Here is a 10,095-nt window from a genome sequence, read left to right as displayed (position 1 = left end):
CAAAGTACCAAAAACAAGTAACTGTCACTGATGTTTGCTTTAATGCTGGTTTCACCTGGCAGCTGGGTCTTTCTGAACGCAATCCATAGGACAGGGCTATTCAATTACTTTGTAATGGGGGCCAGTTCATGAAAAGGATCCAGATTGAGGGGCCTGGGAAATATTACTTGAGTAATTACAGCTATAGATATAGTAAAGTACAACAACAGTACAATTTACAGTACAATAAAGTAAAATAAAGTACAACAACATAGGAGTGAAAATCTGTGCATTGTATTGTATCAAGGCATACTGTAGGCCCAATGCCATTTCTAAATTCGAATTACAATATAGGCTACTACATTTTGTTCAGAAATCAGTCCAGGTGAGCCATTTCAGACTTTTAGAATTTCGCTCACAACAGACAACATCCACTTAAGTGCACCAAAGTGTACCAACAAAAACAAAACATGAGTGCAATGTATGGTGCATTGAACAGAATTACAACAACAATCAGTGTATTTTATCAAGGCCAATTATTTCTATAAATTGCATCAGACACCTCAATATAAGTCCATGTGAGCCATATATACCACATCAATAGCTATATTAGGCGCATATTATGGCATAATTAAGTGAATATCATTCACAAGTAATAATCAAAATGAAATGCACCACATGTTCAAAAATCTATTCTTCTTACTAATTTCATTAACATACCTGTTAACATAAGTACCCTACTGTACTTAGTCAGCATTTGCCATCTAATGAGAGAAATACAATTTCTTCGATTTAGCAAGAGCAGTGAAGTCAGGTGTATACGTTGTCAGGGCAATACGCATACAGTGGTGGAGATGCTGGGCAGAGAGGGATTCACGATTATTTGTTTTAATTGCTTTCATGTGGGAGAATAACGATTTGCATGTGTAAGTTGAGCCAAACATTGTGAGGATAAAAAGCACAAGACTCCTTGAATGAGAGAATTTCTCATGGCTGACTTCATGAGTCCAGAACTTTTCAGAACCTGCCAACTGAAATGACTGTTGCAGGTCTTCTGATGACCGAATGTCAATGAGTTTGAGTTGTAAAGACGCCTCATTCAATGACATTACCAGCTCCTTTGCTTTTGATGAAAACTCTCCCCCACAGAAAGGGTCATTCACAAATCGCATCACTTCAGTGGGGATACTGAAATGATCAAACCTAGTGGCAAAGGTGTTTTTCAATGCGTCTATAAATCTTGTCATCACATCAGTGATTTGTAGGTCTGATTTGCGTAATGTGGGGAAGTGGAGTATTTTGCCTGGACATAGATCAGCAGAAAAAAGTGTGAGCTTTCTTTTAAATGCATTAAGTCTCTCCACAAGTTAGGTGATTGTTTTATCTCTGCCCTGCAACTCCATGTTGAGTTGGTTCAAGTGATGGAAAATGTCGCTCAAAAAACAAACCACAGCAGAAAACTCACCATAGAGACTGAAAAGTATAGGCTTTTTTCTGCTTTGAATTACGGAGAAACGCCAGGATCTCCTCTCTTAGTTCACAAAATCGTTTCATTGGGTTTCCTTTGCTAAGCCATCTAATGTCGTTTTGGATGAGCTAATCATTATATTGTCTGACAACAACTGACTGAAAAGTCAGTGCTGTAAGCTGGAAGTGCAACGAATAAAGTTAATAATTGCTATGACACAGTCCATGGTCTCTTTTAACTCCCCACTTAGTTTGGCACACAAGAGGCTTTGGTGGATAAGGCAATGTAGCGATCTCAGGTGTGGAGCCACAGCCGCCAACCTAGCGGACAGACCCTGTGTCCTTCCCCCATCGTGGGCGCACCAGCATGTTAATACGTTCCAAATCCAACTGGTTCTCCCCAAAGAATGTGACAATTGTATTAAATAGTACCTCACCGGTCGCCTGTCCCACCAAATGAATTAGTCCAAGTTGATCCTCCCGAAAGAATTCGCCATCAAAGAATCTTACATAGAGGCACAGCTGTGCTAAATTGCTGTTGTCAGTTGATTCATCCACAGCTAGAGACATCAGCTCCGCCTTCCTCAGTTTGTCCAAAAGAGTCTCGCAAATGTCCAATGCTAGGGTCTCTTTTCTCCTTATGGTTGAGGTGTCTGATAGGGGAATTTTCTTGATCGAATCAATCAAGCTGTTTTGGGTTTTCTCATCTGTAACCTCCTCAATTGATGCAAGCATACACTCCTTAACAGTCTCAGCGTCTGTAAACTCCCTTTTCTTTTTGCCTAATATCCATGCCACTCGTAGCGATGCCGACATTGCTCTCTCTTGCTCTGTACAAGCCCGAAACAGAGTGCGACGTCTTTGCTCATAACATGAGGTTAGCCCGCAAATCTTGTGGCGGCGAGCATCAGAGCCCAATGGGAAAGTGGTGTCAAAGTTAGCATGAGTTGTCTTAAAATGCCTTCTCAAGTTATATTCTTTACACACCGATATGCACTCAGTGCAGAGTAAACAGACGGGCCTCCCACAGACAGATATAAACATATTTCACTGTCCATTCATTGTTGAATTGCCTGTTTTCTGAGTTCATTTTTTCAAAGTAGAAAGATATTTTTTTTTCTAAGTAACCCAGGCTAACGTGCTAGCAAGAACTTGACCACCTGTTTAAGAGAGAGCGTTTTTAAAAATGTGTTTTTATGCCACTATTAGGCTGATGATCAAAAGGCCAGTACAAATTATCTTGGGGGCCGAACCCTGCCCCAGGGCCGCCAATTGAATAGCCCTGCAATAGGACAACCCTTTATTTTAGTGAGAGGAAACAGTGACCCTTACTAGCTGTCCAACACCACTCGCGGCAACATGCACGGTCCCAGGCCAGCCTGCAATGGAGTTCAGGGTGCCCTGCTGGCAGGAGGTATGCAGCCTCGTTGGATACAATGTCCCAACAGGAACTCATGTACTCTCAAACCGAAACCTGATCTCAACATAATATAGCTGCACAGCAGAACAGATGGATCCAAATGACAGTTGCTCTCATGGCTGGTGGAATTAACCAATGATCTGCGGACCTGTCCCACTGAAGTATGATGTCATATTAACCCAGCAATGATGACCCATCTTCAGTAATCCAAGGCGACACAGTGGCCTAGTAATTAGAGCAACTGTCAGCTAATGGAAAGGTTGCTGGTTTGAATCCCTGAGTCCACAAGGTGAAAAGTCTGTTGTTCCTGTCTTTGAGCAAGGCATTTAACCCTAACTGCTCCCAGGCTGTATCAATATTCTGAACTTCCTTGAAGTAAACATCCAAACCAAGTGACCCGGTGCCTGTAACCCTGCAGATGGATCAAACAACAAACATTTGTGACGACGGCTGTAAAAAGGGCTGTATAAAGCAAATTTGATCAGGAGGATAATTAGACAGGTTTAACAATATAGCAGGTGTTGTCTGGTAGATAGCATCCAACTCTATAGACACAAAATTATGCCAGACATCAGGATTCAGATTAGCCTGTTGAAAAGGCTGTCTGTCTTTGAAGAGCAGACAATTGTAAAGGGATAAATTATCAGAATTTGCTGCTGTGTTTAAGCCTGTGGGTTGAGGGCCGGGTCACTTACAACAGTTGGACGCGGTGACAGTGTCCAGACGAGCACCACCTGCCTGCCAAGCTGGCCAGAGAAGGTGTGGCCATGGCATTTCACGTCGGAGGAAAGAAAACTAATGAAAATGACAAATTGTATTTTCGCAGGGATTTTGGGTACAGGGCATTGGGCAGTGTGGCGTTAACCGTGGTGATTCTGCACCCCAAACCCATTTTGGCCCAGGGGAGAGCACAGCTACTGCGAGTTTGTTTTCCGGGCTCTCTAAGATTCCCTTCCAGTTAAAGTTTCTGACGCACAGATTCACTGGGGTTCTTCAACAAACCTTTTATTTGTCCGTGCCGTGGGCTGAATTAGTCTTTAGACAGTGAAGAAGATGTTCCCAGAATGAACCGGCAAGGCTACCAGGATAAACACATCCATATTCATGGAAAGAAAAGTAGACAGTATACTAGGATTAATCTAAGTGTGCTCTAAATAAGCAGGAACATGCGAGTTGTTGTGAGATTTATTTAGCACAAGTGTGGGGCAAGTTTGTGTTTACAAGACACCTCAGAGAATGTTCTGGTCTGCAAGCATCATACTCATAGATAGAAATAGGTTGCAGATTTTGAGGCATTTTCTTGGTGCTGTAGGGTAAATAAAATAAACCATCAATTCTGTCCCTTACGTTATAATTGAATCTTGTGTCTGTGTGTGTGTGTGTGTGTATGTGTGTGAATCCTTATATAGGGTGTCCAGGACATGCACCTTGATAATACAATTGCACTTATGCTTGAAAATACACTGCATTCTTTTTACCAAGGCAAAAATTATGAATCTTCTAACCACCCATTATAAGCACAGCATTCTGTTGACAGACCAGCACAGGGTTCTGGGAACAACTTTAGAGAATTTTACATTATCCGCTTGACACAAAATGTATATGCAATTTATGTTAATGTTAATTTAATCCGTCCACTGTAGTTTCCCCAAAACTCAAGCAAACTCTTTCAAATTGTCTAACTTGGCTGTAACTAGTGGATCTAAACCCAGGATGATTCATTTTGTTTTTCACATTAAGTTTTATGTTACTTATTTTTGAATGAGCATTGTTTGCGTTGCACATTAATAGTCAGCTAGCATTGCTTCGGCTATAACTGTCCCTTATTACATTCAGTGCACATTAGGGCTCCCTGATAAAATATAGGTGAAACCAAGTCATTCACCAAAAGACTTCAAAACAGTGTTTTTAATCCTTAATAAATGCACTGCTTAACTGCATGTTAATTGCTAAGTGTTTTTCATTTGAAATAGCTAAGAGTTTACTATAGCCTAACTACAACATGACACCACTTCCACCAAAACAACCTTTGACTCCTACAGGTGAACGGAGCCACAAGAGTCGGCTCACCGAACAGACAAAGAATGCCCATCACTGCGTCCATGAACCTCTTAGTGCGAGACCCTGGGCTCCGGTAAGTTGCAGTCTGACAGACCGAAGGCAAATGAACAGCAGCTGGCTAGAACGCGTAGGGTTGCTGGTAGCATTGCAAGCATTCAACCGGCATCGTTTCGGCTAGTGAAGCTGCAAGCTGAGTCCTATACTACGCAATGAGCGTGTTCACGTAAAAGCGGCTGTGTTTGCTCCATATGACCAATCCATGGACATGTCTACCAGAGCCGCATTTCATTCAAGAGGAGCAAACGATCATTTTAAAGAAATATTAAGAATCTATATAAATTATATATACAGTATATATAAATGCTTAAGTTACAAGGCTTATCAATATCACTGCCCCATCATTAAGATACAATTAGATCTGACTATAATTACAATTGTGCACACTAATGTGTTGTTGTTTAGATTAGAAGAATTCTTATGGCATGTAAGACGATTTTTGCCGTATTCTTTCAGTTGACTAAAGAATACATAGGCCTATAACATCAATGCAGTTTTGAAAAGGACTCCATCGTGGGGAGAAAGATAGTCCAACTGTGACAGGTGTTGTATGAATATTTGTATATTTGCTAAAAAGGAATGACCTCTAATTGTCCAGCCTACTGCTTTTCTGAAAACTCTCGGTGTCCATGTAGGCAATGTACCAGTATGACCAACAATGAGTATCCTTCATTTTACTTTGTCTGAACGTCGATGCTGTAGAATGACTTGCGATTAACAAAATCGCCTTCACTTCACCCAGCGATGCAGTTATCGGAATATGGGTGCATATTCACTCTGGGGAACCTATGAAAGGAGGAGTCTGCATTTATTATACAACAGTAAATGTCATGGAGTCTATATTATTTGTAGATGAAGTAGTCAACATACATTATTGTCTACCTGCTATTTGATAAAAGCCTTCTTCAATAGACTGCTTGGGCAAGTGGCCTGGGAACACAACAAATGCATCAATTCACCTTGTGAATTGCGCGGCACACCGTGTTTTTTCTTATGTTCTCCCACATCCCACATAAAACTATATGTAGCAAAAAACGTAACGTTATGCATACATTCTGTGGAACTGTGAGCGCACGACTTCAGTGCGTCGCACTGGCAACACATGGCTCAAAAAGCTGATAAAGACACGTAATTCCATTCGCTGAGAATCTACATCTTTCATAAAGATGCTAATCTGAGAAAGCCAATGTGTTTTGTTGGTCTCTGAATATTCTTGCTTTTCTAAGAGACCCTCTCACTATCCGCACACTGAGTTCCATGGGATCTTCGAAGAATGGCAACGCCATTTTCAATCGAGAATTGATTGGTCAGTAGTTTTATACGTGTTCATCTGTTATCTCGAATAAAACATGCTCCGGAGCAGGTTAGGTGTCCACCATAAGTTACCATGTGATGTAACCCTGTAATAAGTAAACAACCGTCGTGACACAGACAACCCAGGGTTAAACCTGAAGTTAGCTCACTAACCCCAAATCCTGCTTTGTAGTCTAGACCTCTGGTCTCATTGGAATACATAAAGTATTTTACAAAAACCTCTAACAGACGAAATGGTAAGATATATTACTTTAGGTGAAGTTACGCGAGAGTAATAATCAGTTGAATACATGAACTATTTCATGAAAATCAGTTAGAATTCACAAGATATATTACGTTAGCTGAAGTAATGTTAGAGTAATAATCCTGAAACATAAAAGATTGTCAGTCTGTGTTTCTTTTCCACATCCTTCAGCTATGCAGACTGGTGCACGACCCACTGCCCCGAATAGAGATATCCTGTTAGGATGGTGAGTAGTGGTGTTACAAACATTTATTTTTTCTAACCATAATCCAAACCTTAACCCTAACCTGAACCTCAGTGCTGTGATACCTAACCCTAACCAAACTTTAACCTAACCATTTTTAATCTTATAATCTTACCCCAAACCTTAACCCTAACCTTAACCTCAGTGCTGTGATACCTCACATTAACTATAATGTTAAAATGCATTTATTACATATTGTAGTGCGCAACGTACGTCACCAAGGCAGATGGGCACAAGTCAACTGGAAAGGGGACTTGATAGCAAAGGGGTATGTACTGTGCACAGGTTGAGCCTTACCCGTGCACGTGCCTGGTTAGGGCGTCTGAGTAGTGATTTAAATTAAAAACAGGGCCTGAGGACAACCTTCTGGAGGTGAAGGTATTGTTGCCAATCCACACAGCCTGAGGTCAGAAAGCTGGTTAGTACATACTCTAAGGATACAATCACAGCCAGGCAACTTGGCGAGTATTTACTCCAGCAAGTCACATATCTTGATCAATTTTCCTGTATTTCATATCCACACACATATCCATCAATATACAAATAATAGTCTTTGTGTCTGCTGTGTGTCACTATAGAATACATGGGATCAAGGGCTATAGAGTTGCCCCCACTTAGATAACATAGGAACAAGGGCTATAGAGTTGACCCACTTAGATAACATAGGAACAAGGGCTATAGAGTTGACCCACTTAGATAACATAGGATAAAGAGCCATAGAGTTGACCCCACTTAGATAACATAGGATCAAAGGCTATAGAGTTGGCCCCACTTAGATAACATAGGATCAAGGGCTATAAAGTTGCCCCCACTTAGATAACATAGGAACAAGGGCTATAGAGTTGACCCACTTAGATAACATAGGAACAAGGGCTATAGAGTTGACCCACTTAGATAACATAGGATAAAGGGCCATAGAGTTGACCCCACTTAGATAAAATAGGATCAAAGGCTATAGAGTTGGCCCCACTTAGATAACATAGGATCAAGGGCTTTATAGTTGGCCCCACTTAGATAACATAGGATCAAGGACTATAGAGTTGGCCCCACTTAGATAACATAGGATCAAAGGCTATAGAGTTGGCCCCACTTAAATAACATAGGATCAAGGGCTATAGAGTTGACCCACTTAGATAACGTAGGATCAAGGGATAATACAGCACAAAATGGGTAAAACAGCTAGATTATCAATGGTAGCCATTAGAGAGCGTGCAAGCTGCGTGGCTCTCTCTAATACCTAATTGGCAGATCACAATGTTAAAACAGATTTATAAGGGGCCCTTGCCCAAGGGCCCATAATGTTTTGGTCCTGGAAATGAAATATTTGGACATTTCCTGGTTTACAGATTTAAATAGTCATAAGGTCTTACGCTGCTATACAATTGTACTGGGGGATTGGGTCAGTTCTCCTTCCCCACTAAGTTCTCCTTCTCCACTATAAATCGTTGTTGATAATTTTCTGAATTTTCCTAGTCTCCTCCCGTTTTAAACTTTAGGAGGACATGAGGTCCTAGTCCACACCTGCAGAGTACCTGGTTTGGGGGGCCCATTGCTGTCCCTGTCCTTGTCCATCTGGTCATACTTCTGACCTAGTCTAAACTTAAATTGACTCTGGATTTAGCCCAGATTAATGTATTAATTATTCCAATTGGACTCTTAATATCTCACCTGGCACAGCCAGAAGAGGACTGGTCACTCCTCTGAGCCTGGGTCCACTCTAGGTTTCTTCCTAAAATTCGGCCTTCTTAGGGAGTTTTTCTTAGCCACTGAAATTCAACACTACTGTTGTTTGCTCATTGGGGTTTAAGTCCGGGTGTCTCTGTAAAAGCACTTTTTGACAAGTGCTGTTGTAAAAAGGGCTTTATAAATACATTTGATTGATTGATTGAACGAATAACTACTTATCAAAAAAGCACTCAAGTGTTGTTATTTCAGGGCATGTGAGTGTTCTTGAAAGTGAATCCCAACTAGAAAGTGATACTGGGAAAGATGTTGTCTGTCCAGGATTTCCAAAACATGGACACGGTTTCTGGTCCTGTAAATGCACACAGATTATTAGCAGAGTTTTCATTTCTGAATGCAAAACATACAAGATTTAGCAAAGAAACAGAGTCAAAAAAGAAAGCGACTTGAAAGAAAACAAACTTCAAACACAAACATTGACATTTTGGCAAGAATAAAGAATAAAGTTCATCTCCCTCCCAGCATCCAATGAAATAATATGGATTGACTATTGATGGTTTGTGGATGAGAAAAAACTAACAAGCAGCGTGTGACTGATTGAAAACATGCATCGCTCCATCTGATGCAAATATTCATAAAAATGCTCCTAATAAAACACACACGCAAACACACATAAGCAGCATTTCTGCTCCTCGTAAATTCTGATTTATCGCAAAAGATCTCTCTTCATTCTTTCATTGCCAGTTGGCGCTTTTCATCCGTTCCACAAAGCGATGCCCTCTGGCAGGAATTGAATAAAACCACGCTTTCGCTGGACTGTAGGCAGAGGGTGAAGAGGGTAAGAAAGAGCGGGCAAGAGGAGGCTACTTGCATCTCTAACCAATGGAGCTAGGAATGGAGAAAGAGAGAGAGAGGAAGTCAGTGGAGAGGATGGGCAGTGTTTCTGTTTGCTACAGACAGTTCTCTCTGGTGATCTTTTGTTTTAACTGATCATGATGCTACTGGGCATTGGTTTCCGTGAAATAACTGTTATCTGTTGACGTTCATCCTGCATGCCTCAATCAAAAGAGCTTATCCATTCCCATAGCAGATGTGTATGTGTGCGTCATGTGTTTATGTGTGTAATATGTGTGTATTTGTGTGTGTGTTATGTGTGTATTTGTGTGTATGTTATGTGTGTATTTGTGTGCATGTGTTATGTTTCTTTTTGTGTGTGTGTGTTATGTGTTTTATGTGTGTATTTGTGTGTGTGTGCATGTTATGTGTTTTTTGTGTGCATGTAATACAGGGAAAATTAGAATAAAAGAATAATACACATTTTCAGAAAATAAAGCAAACAATGCATGAGGCATTTTAATTAGGCCCTAAACCAATTATCATCAGGGTGAGTGTACAAGGCCTCAGACAGAACACTTAACCCCCAGCTATAAGAGTGCAATAGATCATGACCTGATCAAAACAGCAGCATTCCTCTTGATATCACTGCAATTAACTGGTCAGTTTGAACTGTCAGATATCTGTTTTGTAGCACACAACGAAAACCTGCCTTTGCTACTATCTGACGCATGAGTGTATAATGGAAAAACAGCTTGTTTACTGTTAGTATGAACTGTACCCTGAAAGAAC

General features: G+C 40.8%; 1 long non-coding RNA gene across 1 annotated transcript; it reads left to right on the top strand.

Annotated features, from left to right (window-relative positions):
• The first annotated feature begins 4,920 nt into the window (after positions 1 to 4,920).
• LOC109616323 lies at positions 4,921 to 9,299 on the top strand. The gene is made up of 3 exons (XR_002197433.2): positions 4,921 to 5,000; positions 6,714 to 6,768; positions 9,214 to 9,299. It is a non-coding gene; the product is annotated as an uncharacterized LOC109616323 (long non-coding RNA).
• Positions 9,300 to 10,095: the final 796 nt, after the last annotated feature.

The sequence above is a fragment of the Esox lucius genome, chromosome 11, assembly GCF_011004845.1.
Source record: "Esox lucius isolate fEsoLuc1 chromosome 11, fEsoLuc1.pri, whole genome shotgun sequence".
Taxonomy (NCBI): domain Eukaryota; kingdom Metazoa; phylum Chordata; class Actinopteri; order Esociformes; family Esocidae; genus Esox; species Esox lucius.
This window is presented reverse-complemented; position numbering and strand designations above follow the sequence as displayed.